This window comes from Marmota flaviventris, chromosome 1 (assembly GCF_047511675.1).
Source record: "Marmota flaviventris isolate mMarFla1 chromosome 1, mMarFla1.hap1, whole genome shotgun sequence".
Classification (NCBI taxonomy): domain Eukaryota; kingdom Metazoa; phylum Chordata; class Mammalia; order Rodentia; family Sciuridae; genus Marmota; species Marmota flaviventris.
The window spans coordinates 11,578,272-11,603,117 of record NC_092498.1 but is presented as its reverse complement, the minus strand read 5'-3'; the positions used below and the strand labels follow the sequence as shown (position 1 = coordinate 11,603,117).

Below are 24,846 nucleotides of genomic sequence, written 5' to 3'. Positions count from 1 at the left end.
CCGAATGCAGACTTCCTTTAATAATCAAAATCCTCTAAGAAGCCACTAAGATATTGGAACTGTTGACAAGTCTCCAGAAATACTGTGGAAATATATGCTGGGGAGGCAGAAAAGAGATTCCAAGAATGGAAAACTGTAGGAGAGAGAGGAGGAAACCTGAGAATGGAGAGAAGAGATAAGAAAAGAAGTCTAAAGAAGGAAGAAAACATCAGGATAAGGACAATAAAATGGTGTGGTACAAGAAGAGGCCCAGGGACACACAACCATCAGGAGACAGAGGAAGATTCCACTAATGAGTGCATTAGTTATAACATGTATTTCTTGTTACCATCCAATACTTCAGTTCAGCTAAGGATTTAAAAATAGCTCTCATTTTAGGAATGTTAATCGATTCATGCTCAAAACATTAAAAAGGAGGTCATCAGCTCTTCGAATCTTGAGTTTTACTTTTTGCGACACAGGTCCATCTAGTGCCAACAGGTTCTTTCAGGTGTAAAGAAATGATTTCAGTCTTGGGTATTTACTGTGAAACCATGGAGATGCCATAGAATTTATTAGTCATCAAATAATTTGCCAAGTTTTTAAATGACTAACTTGTACATATATATAAAACACATAATTTCAGGCATAAAATAATGCCTAATGTTACATTTGGAACTGAGCCATATTCCATTTTTAAAGTCTCTCTTTCACTCTTTCAGTCCTTTGGCCAATTTAATTCATTTGAATTCAAGTCAGACATTTTTAGTAAAGTGTAAAATTAAATAATACATGGGATAGGAAAGGAAAAAAGTGAAGTGTGTTTCAAGTATTCAGTGTTCAAACATCTTTGGAGATCCCACAGTTACTGTTACCAAACTTCAGAAAGTCTGCTCTATTTTTCCTGGGGAGGAATGCCCTTGATGGGTACAATCACAGTAGACAAGATTTAAGCAAGACAGAAATTCCAGATCCACTCCAAGGATGGTGCCACAAAACCATGCTTAAGAATTCGTACAAGCATTTGTGTTTATTCATTTATTTGCTCACTCTGCCGACATTCACTAAGTGAGAATCACAAAATTGAGTGCACATGTTCCTGGCTCCCCAGGAGTATGTTAACAATCCAGCACAGTAAAAGCAAGCAGATGTTCCCCCCAGATGACACCCCGACCCTAAAGAATCTTCATGTACATGTGGAGCCCTCCTTTCTTCTTGCCTCTCTGTTTGGCTTTTAAGGAGATTCATGCTTTGTAAATAGTGGGTTCAGTTCCTTTACATAACCATTTGAAAAAATTACAAAAGGAAATAATGGGGGACAGAATAAGGAGTTTAAGATTTTCAAAACATCCAAGTTAATTTTTACAGTGAGATATTTTTCATACACCTTATGTGTTTTCCAAATAAATTAAGAAGTTTCACCTAATACAGTAGTTTTTTTTACATAGAACCCTAAAAGTAAATAAAAGCTCTATTGTATATTATAAATTTATAATATTCATTTAAAGAATTTATTTGTGTTTTAGTGCAGTAATAATTTATTGATAATACTTGTGAGTATCTTTTGTGCCACTAGAGAAGAATCCAGAAGGGGTGAACTCAGGGCTCCAATGAGATGATCAGAACGGCTTTCCCTGGGTTGCACTGCAAGGAGTCCAAGTCTCTGTTCAGGACCTGGTCCTCAGTTTTAAATCCAGCTTTGGAAATATTGTTCATTGCACACCTTTCTCAGCTGCACCACACTCTCCAAACTAGAAAGAGAAGCATCAACAAGGCTGAATGGAATTAATTTACTTTAAAATTGTATCTGTAAAATCAGCCAAGTACTTTGCTGATTTCCACATTCTCTTTTTGACAAAATCTCTACACAAGAAGGCAACTGGGGTGGGGGTGGGTAATGCAGAATGAACTCGGGGCACTCAACCCCTGAGCCACATCCCCAGCCCTATTTTGTCACTGAGTTGCTTAGCATCTTGCTTTTGCTGAGGCTGGCTTTGAATTCCCAATCCTCCTTCCTCAGCCTCCCCCAAACCACTTGAATTACAGGCATCATCTCTGCACAAGAAGGCAATTTAATACACAAAGACTGAGTGGTGAACACACAATCAGAGCAGAGGGTCTAGCTGGAGATGTCGTTGGGTAGGGCCATCCATCACTGATCACTCAAGCCATCGGGATGATAGCCATAGACCTGCCTGGAGAACAACATCATCACACCAGCAGAAAGACTTCTGGGGCAGCATAATGCAGTGCTCACAACTGCTGCCTCTTGGGGATCAGCTCCCTTCTTTATTCCTGTGCCCCTGGGAACTGATTACATTTGGGTTCCCTGCACTACAGTCACGTCCTCCTCCCCGGCTGGGTGAAAGTGCATCAAAGCGTGCTCAGTGGACTTTGGGGGGGTGCACACAGAGTTCCCGGTGACACATTTTATCACGTTGTCTTCCTTCTCATTCATTATGAGTGGATTTGCGTTTACTTCTCAACAGAAAGTGTTATTTCTGTTATTTCGCTGTTTTTTGAAGAACATCTCACTGATGTTGCCATTGATATTCATGACAGCTGGGCCAGGCTCTAATCAAAAGCAGCATCCCTCCTGACAGTGATCCTGGTGAAGGGTTTTCTTCAGAGGCAGCAACACAAGTTCCATAGTTCAACCTCAGGTTAAATGCCAGATTTCTACATGACAAATTGAGGAAAATATTACCCAGGACTTAAGTTCAAAAAATTAAATATTATTTGGCACATCACCAATTCATAGAAATACCAATTACCTGATTGATAATTTATTACTATAATAATCTATAAAATGACTGATTTACTGGGCTATCTTGCTGCCAAATATTCTAATTAGCTATCTGCAAAGTACTTAGCAACTCTTACATTGCTAAAGTAAAGCAGAGTTAATGTTTTCATGAATAGTCATTTCTTCCCCTGTGAATTTTACCTGATATGAATGCTAAGCATGGCACAAATCGTATCAGTCCCACAACACATGGTCATTCTGGGCACGGCCTTGCCTTCTTCTACTAGTAGAAGCAGGACTTGCTCTTTTGTTGTTAGAGGAGGGGTGAGTTACAAACAATGAACCATGAACAACTTCCTGAAGTGTCTCCACACACATCTGCACACTCTCCTAAACCTCCATTCTCTGCATGAGTGCCTGACCTCCTGCTCTCACAACCATGCACTCAACATCCAGGCTCACCATACAGGGATGCTGGAACCTCTGAAAAATCCAATCCCTACAAATTTTATAGGCTGCTATTCAAAATAATTTTGGTAATTCTGTACATGACTTGATCTGTAGATTAAATACTAAGTGATGAATTGGTTTACATTCATAACCTATTGCAAAATAAAGTTTGTCCCTAGGGTCCATATGTAGCAGATCCATTGATTCGCCCCAGGAATTAAACAATCACATTATCATAAAAGATGCCTTTTATATTTTTGTTCCTCCTGCTTTGTAAATGGCACTAGAATGCAAAATAAAAATAAACTACCAGTTCCCCTATCTGTCTAGCTTACATAGAACCATTGTGGAATGATTTGGCTTCTGACTGGGTGGGACACACACACACACACACACACACACACACACACACACACCCTATTGGTTGGTTCTGTCTCTGGAGAACCCTGACTAATGCACTGGGTATGGATGGAAAGCCCCAAGCAGAGTTAACTGAATGGAAGGAAAATAATTTTAATAATAATATTCATAGCATCATGCCAAAGTGATGACTCTGTGCCCTCTACCGCACATCACCAGGTCCTTTATAGTGATAACCTCATTTACCATCATGGCAAATCCACTTCTCTTTGCATCCCATTTTATGATGCAAATATCAAGCATATGGAAAATATCAGACTCTCACTCAGTCTGACTCCCAAACCTTCTCTACTTAACTAGACAGTATATTACATCATTATCAACACTATCAGATGAAGGGTAAGACTACCATATCCCAAGGAAGGACACGTTAGATGAATATGGGTTTCTTCCATCTTCTGTGTGCCATGAGGACACCAGAAGAGGCAGAGGTTATGTGTGCGGAAGACTTCTTGCCTAGGCCCATGAGCTCTGCGGGGCTGAGATTCAGGCTTTTTGTAATTTATCCAGACTGAATATATAATTTGCAATTCCAATATCCCTACTCAGCATTAAATGGTGCTTTAGTTCCTGATGGATATAGCATGTGCCTCAAAACATCTGCAGGGATGCATCCAAAAGGCAGGACAAGGTGAAGAGCATGACCCCACAGGTAGGTTGCAAAGGAAGGGGGATCCCCTGAGATGAGGCAAGCTGCGGAAACTGCTGGGGCACAGAAACCGTGCTCAGAGAGTCCCCTGTGTGGACCTGAACTCTGGGTGCAGTACTTCCCCGGGGTTGACCCACGTGTCCACAAGGTCCATGATGCGGCCCAGCCCTTGAACACATGAGCTTTGTATTGGAGACCTGGGTTCCAGGCCTGGTCTTTTGTTTGCTATCTGCGCTCTTCCTAGGGAAGTCCTTTCATCCACTTAATGTAGGTCTCTCGTCCACAAGCTGTACGTAAGAGCTGCCTCGGCTGTTTCAGAGGACTGCTGAAAACCTCTAGCAAGTGGATGCTGAGGCACAGCTTTAGAAGTGTAAGATGTTACTGTCACTATTATCATTAGGTCAGAAATCATTTCAATGCTCTCAAGTGGCTAGACTTTCTGGTTTGGGACTATGACTGTCCCTAAGACAGAAAGATCAGTGGTGCTGAGAGGTCACCCACAGCTTTGCACATGGGCCTCTCTGCGCCCCCTCTAGAGGCATGGGAGGGAACAGTCTATCCAAGAGGCAGAGCTTCACCCAGATCAGTGCCACTCTGTGAGTCATTTGGCAAAGACCTCAAGGAAACCTCTCTGCCTCTGAGCCTGGTCCCAGCTCACGTACTAGGAAAACACAGGGGTCTCAGTTTCCAGCTTTTTATAATCCATAGCCTGGGACTGACAAGTATCTCTCAAATGTGGACCATCTCTCCACAAAAAAAAAAAAAAAAGGATGAGAATTGGTTCATTTCTTTTTTTCAGTAACTATTTTTATGGGTTCTTTTTAGTTATAAATGACAGCAGTATCTACTTTATATAGTTATTCAAGCATGGAGTGTATCTTATTCTAATAAGGACCCCTTTCTTGTGGGTATACACAATGATGGGGTTCACTGTGGTGTATTCATATGTGTACACAGGAAAGTTATTTCAGATTCATTCCACTGTTTTTCCTTTTCCAATCCCTCCTCCTTTCCCTTCATTCCCCTTTGTCTAATCTACTGATTCCCCACCCCCTGCATTGTGGATTAGTTTCCATATATCAGCAGAAGAATCCCACCTCTGGCTTTTTTGGACTGGCTTATTTTACTTAGCATGATAGTCTCCAGATCCACCCATCTGTGGGCAAAGGTCATAATTTCATTCTTCTTTATGGTTGAGTAATACTTCATTGTGTATATTGACCACATTTTCTATAGCCATTCATTGAAGGGTACCTAGGTTGGCTCCATAGCTTAGCTATTGTGAACTGTGCTGCTGTAAACATTGATGTGGCTGTGTCACTGTAATATGCTGATTTTAAGTCCTTTGGATATAGACCAAGGAGTGGGATAACTGGGTCAAATGGTAGTTCCATTCCTACTTTTTCAAGGAATCTCCATACTGCTGTCCAGAGCAGTTGTACCGATTTGCAGTTCCCCCAGCAATGTATGAGTGTGCTTTTCCCCCCACATCCTAGACATTCCTAGTACATAGTAAGTACTCACCAAAAATATGTTGAATGAGTAAAAGTTGCTTTTGCTATCTGTTGACCTAATTTCCAAATTTATGGTGTTGACCTTCTTCTGATTTATACTTTTCTTAAATTCTTTTAATTGTAGAATATAATAGAGTAGAAATTTCATTGTAACTGACATTCTTGATCATAGAATTTACAGGGAAATGGATGGCATTAGAGCAGATTATGCTAAGTGAAGCTAGCCAATCCCGAAAAAACAAATGCCAAATGTCTTCTTTGATATAAGGAGAGTAACTAAGAACAGAGTAGGATCGAAGAGCATGAGAAGAAGATTAATATTAAACAGGGATGAGAGGTGGGAGGGAAAGGGAGAGAGAAGGGAAATTGCATGGAAATGGAAGGAGACCCTCAGAGTTATACAAAAGTACATACAAGAGGAAGTGAGGGGAAAGGGAAAAATAATACAAGGGGGACAAATGAATGTCAGTAGAGGGGGCAGAGAGAGAAGAGGGGAGGGGAGGGGAGTTGAGCATTTACTATGTGGGAGGTAATATATACAATGCTTTAATATAATCCCCTCAACAATTATGTAAAGCAGGTACTAATAGTATCCTCATATAAAGATGGGGGAAAAAATGAAGGTTAGAGAAAGTAATTAATTAATACAAAGTCACAGAATTATTCAGTGATGGACACATTATTAAGACCAGGCAACCTGACTTTAAATGAACTCCAAGCCAGCCTTTTGTAGAGGACCTACCTACAGATGTTCATGTTCTGAATGGCTGGCTAGAGGCCCATTTCCAGTAGATGCCCAATAAATTCTGACCAAGTGAACAAGTAAATAGTCCATGTGGCTAAATATCTACCCATCACATACAGGCACAGGGAGTGTCACCTTTGATCTTTTTAAGGTAGATAAGTTACTGTTCACTCGATTTGCCTAATTCTTGCTTTTACATATTCTTATATGATAGATATTAATAATCATGCCATCTTTCTGACCTGTGAGGAAAAGAAACAAATGAGGGTGGAAATTTAGATTTGCTACTTAAACATGCTGAGAATGCTCACTTACTTCTGTCCGAGGGAACAGTGGCCACTGGCTTCTCGAGAGAGTGTGCCAAATGACCCAACCTGCTTTGGATGGAGCCATGTGGGAGCCCTGTCTGGGTGTTGCTCCTGGAAACTGGCAGGAGGGCAGAGCTACTGAAATGACAGGCAGCAGCTACTGGAAATGACAGGGTGGGACCGTGTGTGGCAGCGGGTTCACTGTGCCTGAAATGGGCACCTGCAGCATTTCTGGCATGTGGGCTGGGGGCGGCTGATGCCCGCCCTACAGGATTGCTGTTTACTGTTGGCTGAGGGTAAAATCATCACTGTTGAACGTGAGTTGTTGAGAGCAAACACTGAAGAGCCCTGGAATGCTGTCTCGCTGGGCTGCAGGTGCAATGTCTCACCAGCCAGCAGGGAAGCGTCTCACGTCCCTCGCTTTCTGGGCATGAACAGTCATGGCCCATTGTTTTTTTTTTTTTTTTTTTTTTTTGATCTATTTTGTGTTCCTTTTTGTTTTTCTTAATGTTATTAAATAAATTTATTGTGTATGCCATACATAATATTTTAAGGTGTGTAACAATGTTATAAGATGCAAATAAACATAGAGGAAATGGTTACTATGTTGGAACAAATTAACACATCCACCATCCCTCATCTCATACAGGAGCAAGAAAAGTTACTACTCATTTCCCCAAAATCCTGAAACAATACACTGTTGCTAGCTCCAGTCCTCAAGCTGTACACTAGATCTTCTGATCTGGTCAGCCTGCATGTTTGTTACTTTGTATCTTCCTGCCCTCCCCCACCACCCTGATAATCATGTTTTATTCTCTATTGTTACATATTTGACCTTGATTTTTTTTCAGATGTATTTTTTTTCTGTTTGAATTATTTCACTTGGCACAAAGTCTGCTAGATCCATATGGGGCAGATGGTAACATCTTCTTGTTTTCTCAAGGCTGAATCAGGTTCCATTGTACATACATCTCACAATTTCTTATCCCTCCATCCAGGGATAGACTCTGAGTTAGTTCCCACATCTTTCCTATTGTGAATTCTGCTGCCATGAACATGGGACTGCAGAGATCTTTGTCAGGTGATGACCTCAATTCCTTTACATTCAAAACAAGGAGAGAATTCTTGAAATAATATCAGGCTAAAAAAGAAACAGATCCTGGAACCAAATAAACAGATCCTGGAACCAAATATGATTTAACCAATAGAGTAATGGCTCAGAGTCGGATGTCTGAGTTGTCATCTTGACTCCTCCACTTACTGTGTGATCTTGGAAAAGTTGCTTAACTCCTCTAGGTTGCAGGTTCCTCAACTTAAAATGAAAATTTGAACTAGATTATATTTAAGCTTCTTTCTTGTTGTCTAATTTTCAGGCTTTATTGGTTTCTTTGCATTTCACATGCTTTTGGGTTTTTCTTTTTTCAAAGGAATATGAAGTATGTTCCATATAGAGAAAATAAAACAAACTCCTGAAGATAATTCAATCTCTCAGGACTTAAACACAGTAGGAACTCAAGAGTGAGCATCAAATGAATGGGCGAGTTGACTATTTCAGGGCTCAAAAAATAGGAGTTCCATAGGACTAGGTAACATGTAATATGAAATGCCCACTCTGAACTAAGGGAATTTATTTACTGAGAATAACTTTTACCAGGAAAAGTTTATTTTATTTTCTTTTAATTTAAGTTTATTTATTTTTTTATTTACTGAGAATAACTTTTACCGGGAAAGTTTCTTGGATCTAAAATTAAACGTAAGTGTCTAATTCTCTACAGATGTTGCCCACACCCTGTGAACTGTTTTTAACAGATCGTCTCTATAGAGAGCTTACTGATTGTCAGGCATCGGGCTGTGTCCCATGCATTATGACCCCGTCCTCACCTCATGGCAGGGCTGGGGATGTCACTAGGTGGTAGAGCTCAGGATGCACCAGGCCCTGAGCTCTATCCCCAGTGATTCAGAAAGGTAAAAAATAAAAATAAACTTCACAACGATTCTGTGCCTCGAGAACTTTAATTACACTCATTTTACTAAAGAGGCAACAGCAGCACAAAGAACCTGGGAACTTTTTCTGCAGTGACACCGCAGGTATGACATGTAACAGGACCTGAATCCAGGACCAGTTCGCACAGCGCCCTGCGCCTGGGCAGAGGGAACCTTCTCCAGCCCAAGGACCCGACTGGATCTCAAGGCTTCGTGGGCGCCTGTCCAAGGGGGCCAGGGGCGGCTCCTAATAGACTGTGTTCTTGAAAAACGCTGAGAGTGGGTTTAATATGCTCTCACCACAAAAGTGATAATAAGGACCTGAGCTAATTCATGTGTTCATCAGCCCGAGTCAGATATTCCACGATGTACACACATTTCAAAACACCATGTTGTACACAAGGAAGAGATATTTTGTTTCTCAATTTAAAAATAAAACAAGCTTTTTTTTTTTTTTTTTTAAAGTCCACAATCTTCAACACAGGCACAAAGAAACAACTTGAATTTTTTTTTAATTCACTTAAAGAAAAGGGAAAATATAGCTGATACAGTTCCCAATATACATTAATATGTGAACAAAAGATGCTACTGCACAGTATGGTGAGAATCTAGGGTAACCAAATCACAGGTGTGTGATTCTTTCTAGAACCCAGGTTCTATCAAGGTGGAACAGCCAATGTTTCAGGAGGACGGGAAATGAAAAGACAGCTTCCAGCTGTTCACAATGCAATTCTCGTGGTGTTTGCACTTTACTAGGAGAGGAGACAGGAAGAAATGATTGAAGGAGATAAAAGTGAAAATTCCAGGAGACTGAATCTGGCAGAAGATGGCCACCCCTCCTGGCCTGGGTTGTTTGCTCTTCCCACAGCCACAGCACAGTGAAAGTTCGGCATGTGCACAGTGGCAGCTACTCACTGGGCTGCAGCAATGTCCCTAATGAAGGAATATGACCTCATGGGCTACTGGACCTTTTTTGAATCCAAAGCCTGTGCAGTCACCCAAGCCTTAAAATCGACTCTCCCTCCTGCCTTCAGATTCTCAGAAATTCTTCAGCAATCATAGACCAACTTAATATGCAGATGCAGATATCCATGGGAGGCTGTGGCCAGCAGGTCATGGAGACCTGTTTTGATAGGAGCCGGAGTCCTACATACCTGAGGAGGGTGGAGTGTAAAAGCATATCAGGGATTCCCCCTGCCAATTATGTCTGTTTTAATCCTACTTCTTCTGAAATCTACACCAGATTTTTAGGTCTCTGAAACCTGCCACAAGTCTTAAGAACATGGGAAAAAATGAAGCAAAACAAATATATATTATGTGCTACCAATAATGAGCTGATGAAGTAAGTAACTGAAGCCTTATACAACAGAACATGCAATTGACAACAAAGAAACCAAAAGCAATGTAGACCTTCTCCTTATCTTTCACAGGAAAATCTCTATGATGCATTGAGAAAATCAAGGGTAAAAGGAGGAAGGGTGGACAATCTCTCTGTGCTTATATGTACAAAAAATAATTCTGGAGGATAAATAAGAAACTAGGAAGAGAGGTTGGAAACTTGGAACTCAAAGACAAACAGGGGTATGTCCACACCTTAAGCTCATGCAATTTGGGGCAACTTCTTTAAGAAAGAGAATGTGAATCTATGAATACAAAATTGGTTCAGGGCTTTGAAGGGATTCAGAAATGTAAGCCTCCCCAGCTTCATGCTAAATCCACTAGTGGAGAAGAACAGGGCAAGGTGAACATCAATGAATATTTTTGAAAACCGTTTGGAATTTGAGTCATTTTTACCCATTCAAAAACTAAACTTTTAAAAGTCAGCATATTTACCAAAGCAACTTTGGAAAAAGAGAATCAACTAGGTAAAATTCACAACAAGAAAAACTACAGTGAAATGGCATAATTTACACATCAGATTGGCAAAGTTCAAATGACCCCACCCCTCCTTAAAAATGCAGCTAGTGAGGCATGGAGAGTCCACCATGCTGTAATGACCTCCATGGAGAACAGTTTGCTAAAGTCTCAATTACAAATGCACATACCAGTTGACCCAATTCTGCTCTGAGGCAGATATCCCACAGGTAGACTAGCACACATGCAAAACAACAGAGGCAAGGGTTATTGTTTGAAGCACTGTTGGTACTGCCAAACTGTTGGAAACAACCTTAATGGGGGGACACTGGCTAAATAAATCACACTAGACCCATTCAACAGAATACTGTACAATGGAAAAATAATCAAGGAAATTCTTTATATAATAATACAAAACACTCTTCAATCTATATTTTCCCATGACAAATTTCAAAACATTTTGTGGACTATCCTTGATATAATCTATTTCCTAGATAAGCACAGAATGTTTTGGAAACATTTCAACAACAACTTGCAATAACTGATGTCTCCAGGGGAGGAAAAATCTAGATAGTTAGGGAACATGGGGGAAGGGAAAATTCATTTTGTACTTTGAAGTTTTGAAACATGTCAATGTATAGCTTTTTCAAATATGATATTGCAAGAAAAAAAAAGCACATTACAAAAATTCTGCAAAATTCACAGCAACCTTAAACTCTAATGCAGTCTGAGACTGTCCTGAGGACAACCTATTGAGGCCCTAAATCTTCCAAGAGAGATCAGTTCCATACTTGATGCAGACCAAGTGAGAAAATGAAGATTGGGAATATTGGGCATTTTCCCCTCCACTGGAGGGCAGATTACTCACATTTAAAAGCCTCATTAGTTATTCAATGGTTCAAGAATTTATGATTCTAAATGAAACATTTTACACGAGAGTTTTTTTAGTGGTCCTGATAAAATTTCTAGAAAATGATTCAGTAAGTTCCCAGCAGCTATACTTTTTATTTCTCTGAGATCCCAATGCAGTTGCTTGAGCTTCTCAATGACTAAGAAACTCCTTTTCCCCAAGTCCTGTGTTAATGAATTCTATCACCAGAAGGAGGTGTCTGATACACCAAGGAAACAGAAAAAAGCAATCAAGTCCAGTGTTCATTCCTTTATTCTTTCTGGAGAAGTTAGTTATTTTGCTAAATTCAAAGGAAAGACATGAGGACTCATATCCTAAAATAAATGAACCTGAGATGGAAAATATTGGATCCTAAGTAATATCATTATTCTGAACATTAAAAAAAAATCTGCCACTGGTCACAAATGCAAACTCATCAGCCAGAGAATTAACATATGAGGGCAGTCTTTTGATCCTGATGGATTTTGCATTTCAAGAGTGCTTTAGAGCCAAGAAGATATTTCAAGATTGCTATTTCCTTGAGATGCCTAAAATTTGCAGAACACAGCTTGTGCTTGGTTTTATTTCCACAAGATGGTGCTATAGCTTCTGCCAACTCCACTCACCTTTCCTTCGGACTACAAAATATTCTGATTAAGGACTAAATCTGCATGAGATCTCATGAGTCCCTCAAAGAAACACTGTGCAAAAAACCTCCCAGTGGAGGTTGACTTGGGCCCAAAAGTGAAGACTATTCCAGGTAGCAATACCTTTCACCACCCCCACACATACCTGAGAAGATGTCTCCAGCCTTCAGCATCCTCCTTTCCCAAAATTCTGCTCTTACTGTCAGGGGTATGTGAGGCAGGGGTGGGATGTGGTTACTGAGGAGTGGCCAGAGTGCTTATGGGAATGCATGCTATGGAAACATGTCTCCCACACCTGCCCATAATTTGCACCCAGCCCAAGGACTACTCCTTTAATAGAACCTTTCCTTTCACTCTGGCCATATTAATCATATGTTCCTTTGAATTTCTGTGGCATTATTCTTTTTACCTTTCTTTGGGCTTATCAAATGTTGCTTTAGAATATCATTTTACCATTTTGATCAAAATGTTCCAAGTTCTCTTAAGGAAGGGTTATGTTATAATTATCCCACAGCAATGAGCATCCTATCATTAATTTACGCATAGTGATGAGACCATAGTCATCTCAGCAAGTAGTCATCTCAGCATAGTCATCTCAGCAAGTAGCTTGACTGATTTGGAGGACACAGGCTCTGTTGGCCACTACCTGGACCTAGCAATGTGATTTTATAAATTATACCATCTCAGGAGCTGTTTGATGATCTCTAAAGACAGTATTGAACTGTCCTAACTCCATGGTTTTTCTTTCTTAATGTCTGCTTCTATGACTTTAACATGTTTAATGTTGCCCCCTTGAGGGAACCATCGAAGCAGAGATATCTGTATCATAAAGGAAATAGAAGGATATTTTGCTAAGCCAGAAAGCATTTCTCTTTCTATTCCTCTCTATTCTTATCTCCATTTATCTCTCTCCCATCCAGCACCTCTGTTCCTTGGTGATCAACCCTGTGACATAGCTACACATGGCTCCACGTCACTCTCTCTCTCTATTACCCATCCTCCCTCCTCCCATGGGAAAAGAAAGGGCAGGGTAAGTGGAAGCCTAGGGACGGTGCTGGATGGCCTGCCATCAAGGGTGGGTGAGGACTGCCATCAAGGGTGGCTGTAGGGGCAGAGGCTGCACTGGGGAAACAGAGTGGGACCATATGGATCAGAGTGGAAGGGCACAGTCACTGGGGACTTGAACCATGGAATGGGACACCTACAGACACAGACATCAGGGCTTGAGATTAGGGATGAGGCCAATAACCTTCCATTGGCAAAAGAAAAAGGTGGTCTTAGACCAGTGGGAGCAGAACTAAGACTATTTATATGTTCAAAATCAATAGCAGGATGTTACCAGGTTTTGGCCTCAATTATGTCCAGAAGAAGAAGAGGCACAAGGATCCAAGTGATTCTTTAAATAACATGAGATTTTATCCCCCCCAAAGACAAAATATCAAGAGATATAGTGCATGTTTCCAGCTCCTGCTAAACAGGAGGGGAAAAAAAAGATGTATGTATAAAATTGACAGCCAGGTGTAAATATGTATGTTCATATCAGTATTATCATACATATGCACCTCTCATTTTATGCCAAAATTAATATGAATTATAAACATAAATATACACACATGGAAGATAACATTAAAGGTTGATTATAAAAGATAATAAGGCAGAAGGAGAATAAGAATAGAAGGCATAAGAGTTCACAGCATATTTACCAATCCTCTAGTATCTGCCGGGATGGTCCTAGGAACCCAGTGGACACCAGATCCACAGATGCTCAATCCCCTTATATGAAGTGGACATGGGACTACATACAGTGACTCTTGTACTTTGGTGAGCATGCAGGCCATTTGGTCATTACAGAAAGCAATAATCTGCAGGACCTTGTCAAACAAGCACACCATTACCAAAAGCCCAAAAGCAAGACAACCTGAACCAGCACTTGCAGGCACTGCTCACTGCAATGAGGACAAGACTCTGCTGTCTCTTGGACTACCAGCACTCTGCCACATTTCTTCCTCAGGAGCTTTCTGAGGAAAGACCTGGCTGTTCACTGACATCACTTACCAGATGCTTTGGAGATGCTCAACTGAATAGGAGGCAACCAAGTTAAATTATCTTCCTACAGGTGATATTTCAAGAACACCTAGCCTCTAGTGACCCAGGAAAGGTATTAATGGAATTGCTGCCCTATGAACATCACATGAAGGTACCATCAGGTTGAGATTGATTTGCAAACTCACCAAAAAGATAATGTGTTCCTCCTCTAAATACTCATAGTACTCTGCACACACCTCTGTCATAAAAGGCACAGTTGTCACTCAGTATTTGCAGGAGATGGGCTCCAGGACCTCCCAAGTATACCAAAATCCATGATGTTCAAGCCCCTTTATATGTACTGGTAAAGCATTTGCACAGAACCTTTGTACATCATCCTGTGTACTTTAAATCATTTCTAGATTACCTATAATACTTACTAAGGAATACAGGCTTTGTTAATAGTTCTTACACTATATTGTTTGGAAAATACCAACAAGTAAAAAGACAATACTGTTCAACATAAATGCAAATTTCAATCCTTGTTGGTTGAATCTAGACAAGGAACCCACAGGCACAGCCAGCCAAGTGCACTACATTACAGCATTATTATGAACCTGTATCCTCCTGGGCATCAGGACTGGGGGACCTATTCATCTCTTAGAATCCAGCAGGTGTCCCTGAAATTGCACTTTGAGCCACTCTGCACACTTGGTTATTCTACACATCATTATTAATTCACAAATGAACACTTTTCAGGAGTCATATGTAAGGCTAAGGCTGGCCTCCTTAGCTTTTTCATTCTACAAAATTCCCATCCTCTTCTACCCACCTGACTTCACATCTATCTCTTAGAGTTCCTGAAGTCTAAAAAATTTGAACTAGTATACATGTTCCTCTCACAAGCACAGCAGATCCTTTCTCCATTAACCCTCCCCAACACCCCCCCCCAATTTGCCAGCACTGAATAAAATTGATAGTCCCAACTAAACCAGGCAACTGAAGCCCTGAGTCCAACACACAGAGAACAGCTGTGCCTACCATATTTCACTGCATAGTTGTCACAGATTTTATGCCAATTGTTTTTGCAAAAAAGTGGGGGTGTAACAATTATGTGCAGCTTTTTAAAAAATATTGTGCTGGTATGACTTTAAAACCATTTATTATTAAACAGTCTTTGGTGCAAATTACAATGTACAAAATACTTGAAAATATACATTAAAATTGAATAATTCAGCGTGGTGCAGAGTCATATGCCTGTAATACCAGCGGTTAAGGAGGCTGAGGAAGGAGAATTGCAAGATTGAGGCCAGCCTCAGCAACTTAGTAAGGTCCCAATCAACTTAGCAAGACACTGTCTCAAAATGAAAAAATAAAATAAAATAAAATAATGAGGGCTGGGGATGTGGCTCAGTGGTTAAGTGCCCTGGGTTCAATCCCAATACCAAAATAAATAAATTAATTAATGGTCTAAATCTAGATTCATCATTTTTTCATGAGAGTTTAGCAAACATCTTTCCAGTTTGGGGGAAAAAACACATATTAGTTGTTATGATTTATGCAAAATAGTTAAAATATTCCACCTAAGAAAATTTACTCTAATGTTGCAAAATATGGACTTGAAAATTTCACCTGTGTCCTAAGATTCTGCACTTCTGTCACTGGTTTCCTGATCTGACACCCCATCCTCAGCACCTCTCACGTAAGATGTGTTTCCATTGGCACTGTGGGCTCTAACAACAAGCGGTGGCTCTCTGAAATACACTGACAATGTGCCTGGGCATGTGGTGCATGCTGTTGATGCCAGAGGCTCAGGAAGCCGAGTCAAAAGGACCACAAGTCCAAAGCCAGCTTCAGCAATTGAGCATGACCCTGTCTCAAAATTAAAACAAAATAAATAAATAAAAAAGAACTGGGGATATGGTTCAAAGAAAGCAATATACTAACCACATGTCTGCAAGGACAATTGTAGGCTCATGGCTCTCAGTGCACAAGAAAATAGGTGTGCTTCTCTATACCGCTGGTGAACGTGTGGCTGCTCTCTGTTCATCTCTTAAGTGGCTTGACCAACAGAATTGTACCATGTGATGATTATGCAATGAAAGACTATAAACCAATTTTGTGACTGGAAAAACCCAGAGCAATGATTATGCAGTAAAACACAGTCAACTCCCAGGAAAGACTCCTTCATGGGTCTCTTCAGTCAATCCTGAAAGCAAAGTGAGAAAGAAAGGGCCAGGATATGAAGCACAGACTCAACACAAGCCCAAGGTGGGTTATCTTCCTTCTGTAAATAAAATGCAGGTCTCAGGAGGCAGTCACTACGGAAGCAAGACTCCAGGATGCAGGATCCTGATGGCTTCGATGGGGCATCACTGGGGAGCTGTCTCCCACAAGAAGTGAAAACTCCAGACAACAAATCACTTTATTTGCACCCACTTCCAATAAATTAGTTTTAAAATCTGATTTTATGATTTTACCTTTGAAAACCCAGACCCTCTGTTCCCTCCCTCGCTGCTCATCGGCTTCCTCCTCAGTTCAGGGCACCATCTTTTCTCACCGACAGGATGGCCATAGCCATCTCATTGCTACAGCACCCTTCTAATAGACTTCCCTGCATCTGCATCTCCCTACCCACCCAGGCCACTCTCCACCCTGCAGCCAGAGTGTTTTTATAACCTTCTCATCTGATGTCATAACCTTGCTGGGTGGAAATCTTTTAGAGGAGGCCCAACTCCAGAAAGCTAGTGCCTGAACTCAGTAGCATGCATGGCCCACAAGGCCTCGTGATTTGGCTGCCTATCATTCCAGCCTCATTCTCTGCCATTTCTTGACCACACCTCTGATTAAGCCCACACTGTTTGCACTTCTCTGATTAGAAGGTTCCCAGACTTGTAATTTTGCATGGTCCATTTCTCCTATTGGTATGCCTTGGCTGCACCCCCCTCTAAAATGGCAAGAGCACCCTTGTAAGACACGTCAACTCAAATACCACCTCAACCCTAGGGTGCCTCTGCTTTCCCAGGCAGTGCCACCAAGGCTCTCCTCTATGCTTCCTTTCTACTTCACATCCATCTCAACATGACACACATGCTACTGTGTGCTGCCTGTTTCTCTCCTGGATTTGATGAAGAGCTCCTCAGGAACAAACTTCAGCTTGCCGAGGTGGTGTCTAAGAACGCACGCTGAGTAAATGACTAAAGAAACACATGAAAGAGGCAAATGAGCACTTACACCTTGAACAGCACTGAGTTTAGGCTAATGCCAATGGGCAGGGGTTGAGAAAAGAGCTAAGGGGAAACCAAAAACGAGAAAAGAAGCATAAAACTCATCATCATGGAACAAGACCCACAGTGGCCTTGTCAGAGTGGATTTAGAGGAGAAAGATGGCAACACCACAGTCAGCCAAGTTAAGGAAAGAACTCAATTTAAAATAAGTTCCAAGAGGTTAGGAGTAGGTTGTGAGAGAACAAGCAAAAGATCAGAAGAGTTGGAATTAACCCAGCAGGAGCCTGGGATGGAGGCCCTGTGAAGTGTCTCCAGGGATGACGCTGATGAGCTCCTGCTTCCAAAAAGGTCACAGAAATTCATTTAGTCCCAGTACCTACAACTACACAGGACAGTTCACTGTCCTTACCCCTACTTGATCTCATAGCCACTGTTTCCCATTAAAGGGGTCCCAAATTCCAGAACCTACTTTTCTTTTATTTATTTATATATGACAGCAGAATGCATTACAATTTTTATTATACATATAGAGCTCAATTTTTCATATCTCTGGTTGTATACACTGTATATTCAGACCAATTCGTGTCTTCATACATGTACTTTGGATAATAATAATCATCACATTCCACCATCATTTATAACCCCACGCCCCTTCCCTTTCCCTCCAACCCCTCTGCCCTATCTAGAGTTCATCTATTCCTCCCATGCTCCCTCTCCCTACCCCACTATGAATCAGCCTCCTTATATCAGAGAAAACATTCAGCATTTGGTTTGGGGGATTGACTAATTCACTTAGCATTATCTTCTCTAATTCCATCCATTTACCTGCAAATGCCATGATTTTATTCTCTTTTATTGCTGAGTAATATTCCATTGTGTATATATGCCACACTTTTTTTTTAACCATTCATCTATTGAAGGGCATCTAGGTTGGTTTCACAGTTTAGCTATTGTGAATTGTGCTGCTATAAATACTGATGTGGCTGTGTCCCTGTTTTTAAGTCCTTTGGGTATAGACCAAGGAGAGGGACAGCTGGGTCAAATGGTGGCAGAACCAATTTTCTTTTCCCCTATCAAATATAGCCCTCATTTAAAATTTACTTTATCTTGAATCAGTTGACCTTTCCCAGTCCTTCCCACCCTGTTACCTTAAATTTATTTATCCAACATGTAAAACTGTCAGGCCCTGTTAGAAATAAAAACTAACCCACATCCAGCACCTTCACACATGAGGTACTTGTACTAAGTGATTTCTAGGCATTATTAAATATTATTATCCAGTTTTAAGACATTAGGAAAATGAAGCATATTAAGATGAAACAAAGAAAGTTAATATGCCCAAGATTTCACATGAAATAAGTGGTAAAGGTAATTTTAAAAAGTTTAAAGTGGTTGGCCGGACCCAGTGGCACATACCTATAATCCTATTGGCTTGGGAGGCGGAGACAGAAGAATTACTAGTTCAAAACCAGCCTCAGCAACTGCAAGATGCTAAGCAACTCAGTGAGATCCTGTCTCTAAATAAAATTCAAAATAGGGCTGGGGATGTGGCTCAGTGGTCAAGTGCCTCTGAGTTCAATCCCCAGTACTAAAACAAACAAACAACAAAAAAAAGTTTAAAGTGGTAAAGGTAATTTAAATACAGACCTTTCTGAACCCAATCTCATTTTCTTTCTACTATGTCCTCTTTTCTATAAAACCTTTCAGAGAAAATATAGGGCCCAAATAAAATATCAAAATCTCAGGACTGGACAAGTATAAAAAGCCCAGTCACCAAGAGCAAACATCAAAAAATGTAAAAGAAGAAAATACAAATGAATATTGAGAACTACAGTCTGTATTTGAAGGGAAGAAGAGCCAGAGAGGTAGGTTGGTCCCCACAGGCAAACATACCCTACAGACATGGCCAGGCTCAAAGGGAACAGCAAACTTCCCAAGAGGTTAATTTTAACTTTTCTATATTTTACTACCAGTTAAGAGCCAGGTCAAGCCTTGCATGCTTAACTCTCTGGACAGGAGCCGAGGGGGCACTAAATCAAGGGTGGTGACTTAAAGAACAAAATTACTGACAGGTCAGAGTTGGCAGGACAAGAAGAGGTCAAGTCTATGAGACCTGAGACTCAGAGAAACCCAGGAATGAAAGTTTTAAACTAAACTTCTTAACTTACAAGAAAAGATTCCCTGTTCTCATCCTTTTGTGAGCTGATGAAACGTGCTGTCCCAGGCTTATGTATCTGAATTCTACTCTTGTTTTTCTTATTGTTTCCTGTACATTCTGTGGCAGCTTAGAACACTAAAGGCTACTGAACCGTTGAGTTTAACCCATCAGAATAACACAGCAATACTAGCACATGCTTGGAACACAGAATGCCTGCTTCAGGAGCCTATCAGAGAAGGCCATTCTTCCTTCATTACCTTCTATTTTACAGGACCAATGCAATGGCCAATGGGCACAGTGATCAGGACATGGTCAAACTCACTAAGCCCTTCTGGCTTATAGACCATGGCATTCCTAAAAACAAACGAGCCAGAAATCGCAGTAAGATTCTCCTGACTCAAATCATCAAGGACAACCCCGGAGTCACAAGTGGGTTTGGGAAACCGTCTCATTAAAAGAACATCAAAAGTCTGCTCCCTAAGTAAGGGGTTCTGTATGTGCACAGCACCTGCCCATGTTGTGCCATTCTTTGAAGTGGTTGGAGAGACTTGTAGAAACACCCATTCCAGATGAACAGAACACAGTGTTTCCCTGAAAGAATCAGACCAAAAAAAAAAAAAAAAAAAAAAAAAAAACACCCAGGAGAAAACACAGACCAAAGACAAAGACATTGGCTTAGGACTTAAATATAAATAGATATACTTGCTAGTGCATGCACATGTGCAACACACACACACACACACACATAGTTCTGGAAAGAAAACACACACCACCATATATATAACCACCCTAAAATGAACTCAGGAATACAGAATCAAATAGATGATATCTACAGAAAAGACAAGGACATATTGTCTTAAAGATACACACACGGGGCTATGGCTCAGGGGTACAGCACTTGCCTCAAACATGTGAGGCACTGGGTTCGACCCTCAGCACCACATAAAAATAAAAAAATAAACCAAATATGGGCATTGTGTCCATCTACAAAGAAAAAAGAAATTCTTAATTTAAAAAAAAAAAAAAGATACACACATGTAGGCCCTGAGAGAGAGAGAGACAAAGGCAGAGACAGAAGGACACAGAGAAAAGAGAGACATACAGACAGACAACAGACACAGGGGAGAAGGGAGATCAGAGATAACCTAAGCAAGAGACACCTTGATCCCATAGAGACAGCAAACGTCAAGGAAGAGAGACTCTCGTCGGGGCCTGAAGGTGGAGGCGCGCACAGGCCAGCGACGCTCCGACGTGCAGGACACAGGCGAGCGCACCGGGCAACAGCGCGCAGAGCGGCGCGGTCCACGCTGGCCGGGAGAGGACCTGGAGCCCGCAGAGAAACGCCGAGAGCTTTCGGAGCACGAAAGCGCAGCCAGCCCCGACCCCGCCCGCTCCTGGTGCCAGAGCCCGGGGTCCCTCCGGCCCGCGCGCCCGGCGGCCGCGCCCTCGCTCCCCTGGACGGCGGCGGCCCGCCCGGCTCTTCCCCGCCGTGACGCGGCCGCCTCCTTCGCACCAATGAGGCTCGGGCGCCTCGGGCCCCTGCCCCTCCCCCGGGAAGGTGTGTCCCTGTTTCCTCACCTGAAACTTCCTTAGCAGAGCCCGATCCCTCCTCCCGTCCGGGCGGCAGGGGCGGGCCGCGGGTGGGGCGGCTGGGGCGGCCGGGCCTGGCCTGGGGACTGCGGCCGGCGCCGGGACCTGGAGGGGACTCTTGGGCCCGGGCAGCATGTGACACCGACCAGGTGGGTGCCCTCCTTCCTCCCCAGCCCTGGGCTCCGGGCCGCCGGAGAGCCCGGCGGAGGTAAGACAGGGACAGGAAGAAAGAGGAAACTAGGCCTCCCCGGGGACCTGCCCCAGCTAGGTCCCGGGGCGCAGGCTCCGGAAATGGGGGGCTGGGTCGCGGGCAGAACCCCGAGTGAGGGGCTGAGGACCCCGATCGGGAGGAGGAGGGAACCTGGAGGGTATACCCTTGCCTGAAAACTCTGCTTCCAGCCGGGTCCCCGCCTTGTAAATGGGCACCCTGTCCCGCGGTACCGGGGCCAATAATCAGGGCTCGCTCTTCAAAGTCTGGCCCTGGGGAAAGCTAACCTCTATAATAAGGAATAACTGAGATTCCCTCTCTAGACCATTCTTCACCTGGAGATGTGTTGTTGGCTTCCTCTGCATAACCAGGCCTGGGCCTTCCTTCGTTGTTATCTTCGTAGCGTTATGTACATATGTGTGCCTGTCTGTGTGCACACCTCTGGACCCTGCGGGTCGAGGCTCTTTAACCTGAAAACAGTTTGCCTGTATTTGGGGAGCTTCCTGAAGCTTCAGTTAGTAACCACATTGCATTCTGAACCTCGGGAGGTGGGAAGGGAGCTGTTTAGAGCTGGGGGCTGGGGTGAGGGTGCAAGAGGCAATCCCAACACTGGTCTAAGCATCTTTACAAATGCCTTCCATTGAGGCCTCGGGGAGCTAATCCTGGTGCCACTTGCTTTCAGATCTCAGTCCCCTTCTCCCCTTCCTGGATCTTGGATTCCCAGGACAGACTTGCTCTCCTGTCTACCTAGAAGTGAACTCTGGCCAGGACTGTTGTCAGACTGAGGGGGAAGGGCATGTCACACAGGCTAGGGAGACAGGGTGGTTTTCCTTTTCACTTCCTTCCTCTTTTCTTCCCCCACTGCACTCCTGCATCCTTGACCTGCTCCAGAAACCCCAGCTCCCAGGGAATCAATCAGCAGTAGCAGGGTGGCCTCTTCCCAGCTTCCTGCTCTGTCTACACCTGGAGCTTGAAGAAGCTAGGCCCTAGCAAAATGGGCATCAATGTTTTACCAATCTGTGGGCATGAAACTGAAGCCATGACCCTTGAAGACCTTTGAAGGGGGTCCTGGGGACCTGGGGGGAAGAAATGAGAGGTATCCGTTCTGTGTGAGACTGTGGCTCAGGAGGAATTTATGCCATGGTCACAGTCGAGAGGAGAGAGAAGTCAAGAAAAATTGAAAGAAAACCCTCCTTTGAAAAAGATAACAGGGATTCGAGATGTAGTCAAGAGCCTTCATACCTCTGGGTTCTCTAGAGTGTTTGGCTACACATACTATGGTCTGTCTGAGGTTGTCTGTGGCCACATTACACACCATGTCTGTGGGATAGACAAGAAGACGTCATACCTGGTGTCTGGAGTGGTCAGTTGATATGTGATGTGGACAGAAATGGGGCCACTCATAGGATCATGAATTGGACAAGAGCAGCATTACTAAAATGGTGGTGATGTAGACACAAACAGGTGACTTACAGCATCTGGTATAGACAGGCTGGGTCATGCACAGTGTCTGTGGAATGAACAGATGCTGGTCACTCAGTGTGTGTGCAAGGTGGACTGCAGCAGGCCACCCTCTATGTTAAGGACACACACGGGTCATGCATACTCACATTTTATATGGATGGCACAGGGCCACAGGTGGGCTAATAGTGTTCTTATCTAAGACCATCATCAGTAGTGTTCTTATCTAAGACCATCGGGTCTATAGGCAGTAGATGCTGTGAAATTTTCAAGTGTTAAGGAATAGAAAACAATTCATAAGGAATTACAGCTTTCCTCCAGTGTATAAGACAGGTCTTAGCAGCTAGTGGTCCAGAAAACTACCCTTATTTTGATACCTTTGTAGAGTTGGGGGCAATAACCTTAAAACAGTGAATAAAGTTAGGCATCTGAATGATGATCTTATTTTTGAAATCAAAACGTATATTTTTTATCATGAGCAAGAGGATATTTTCCTAAGGAGGGCAGAAGCACAAAGTATAAAGGCACAAGTATTATAATCTCAAGATTATTACAATAATTTATGTTGTAAGTCAGAATATTTGAATTGCCATTTCTAGAAAACCTAGGAAGTTTGGTCTTCAAAAATACATATAGTGCTCAACATCAGTTCAAAGAAAAAGCAATGTGACTGGAGGTGGGGTATCTTTGAAATAGATATTTTAAAGAATTTTATGTCTGATGACTAGAAATGGACAAGAGCTAAGGTGTTGGGGTCTGTAAGAGAGACAGCAAGCTCTGGCACATACTGTTAGTGGGGTGACTTGAGCTTTGTCTTCTAAGAAGTCACACACAGATGAAGTCATGCAAATGCAAAATGTCTCTGATCTGGAAGGAGGCCAGATCAGCATGATGCGGTGCCCTGTCTTTCCTGTGCTCACATTAATAGTGATTACTCACCCCTAGTGCAGAAGGAGATGAGGATGTTTGCACTCTAACGGAATGGGCAATGCAAAAATACTTCCCTTCTGATGCCTTTATCTGAGTAAGACACCATGTTCTATAGATTTCTTTGAGCTTTGTCACATTCTAGCTGTGTCATGCATGGTTGCAATAGGATTACTAAGACTGGATCAAGTACAGGACTATGGAGAATGTCTCCCTTTGGGGTGAATGGTGTCTAAGCAGAAAACCAGTGATGTTTCCAAATGCATAAAAACAGTGTTAGAAACAGTGTTAGTGGACAGATATGTGCCACTAGATTGGAACTGAAAATATCCAGGGAGCACATGATATAGATAGATAAAGCTTAGGTGTCGCAGAAACACTTTTATAACTTCCGTGACTACTTGTTTTAAGGCCATGGTGGTGTATATGAGGAATAAGGCCTGGAAAATACAGATGTGGGTGAGGGGAGAGGATGGAGTTAGTCAAACCATCTCCCCAGGGAGTTAGGAGCCAAGTTTCAGAAAGTGTCTACAAGGACCACATATGTTATTTAAGATGTGGTGGAGACCGTAAAAATCACATCACAGTATCACCTCCAGTGGTTATTATATTTTATACTTAAGGGATAGATATAGGGAGCAAACCACATACTGTCAGTTACCCAGAAACATAATAGTTCTTCAACATGGGTACAGTTATGTTAGACATATTTTGCCCCATGTAGATGTATCCACATCTATGGATGACCAGGAACTTGTCCAATACTACTTTCTCACAGGGGCCAGGGTCCTTCTTCTTTGGTTATATAAGGCTCTATTGCACAGAGACCTCAAATGTTCCTTACTGTGGGGAGGAGTGGTGTATACATGCATATGTTTGCATATATATGCATATGCAATTGCTCAGCATTCTGGTGATGAGCTTCCAGTTCTTCCACTTTAAGCCTGCACCAGACAAGAAAAGTTCAGGACCAGATACAGGATGGAGTCTATGAGGCTTCTGGAATCTTCCCTTGACTGATGAGCTGCCAGCTTCCTGACAGACAGACTTCTGGGTGCTAACAAT

At 42.3% G+C, this 24,846-nt stretch overlaps 1 long non-coding RNA gene across 3 annotated transcripts; it reads right to left on the bottom strand.

The window, feature by feature from the left end:
• Positions 1 to 990: 990 nt before the first annotated feature.
• Positions 991 to 22,122, bottom strand: LOC139705438 (uncharacterized). Of its 3 annotated transcripts, none has more exons than XR_011707342.1 (2): positions 21,729 to 22,122; positions 991 to 2,658 (listed from the first exon to the last, which is right to left on the bottom strand). It is a non-coding gene; the product is annotated as an uncharacterized lncRNA (long non-coding RNA). The 3 variants fall into 3 exon arrangements; XR_011707341.1 differs by lacking the exon at positions 21,729 to 22,122 and adding an exon at positions 21,174 to 21,679; XR_011707340.1 differs by lacking the exon at positions 21,729 to 22,122 and adding an exon at positions 20,756 to 21,016.
• Positions 22,123 to 24,846: the final 2,724 nt, after the last annotated feature.